The sequence below is a fragment of the Cyprinodon variegatus genome, unplaced genomic scaffold (assembly GCF_000732505.1).
Source record: "Cyprinodon variegatus isolate N-32 unplaced genomic scaffold, C_variegatus-1.0 Scaffold1553, whole genome shotgun sequence".
NCBI classification, from domain to species: domain Eukaryota; kingdom Metazoa; phylum Chordata; class Actinopteri; order Cyprinodontiformes; family Cyprinodontidae; genus Cyprinodon; species Cyprinodon variegatus.
The window spans coordinates 120488-120714 of NW_015152006.1; positions in this window are offsets into that span (position 1 = coordinate 120488).

Here is a 227-nt window from a genome sequence, read left to right on the forward strand (position 1 = left end):
GTCCTCGTCTCTTGATCCCTACGTGTGTTTTCCATTTGGATTTTTTAGTTCTCAGTATTTTTGGATTTTTTTGCCTCTATTTCCTTTGGACTGTCAATTAAATCGTCAGAACTCATCTCTGCATTTGGGTCCTTAAAACCGCCTCCCAACCTGACAGTTTTGGTCGTGCACTCTCAGGTTTAGCTGTAGACTGGACAGTATGTGACTGAAACACTGGCTGACATCAC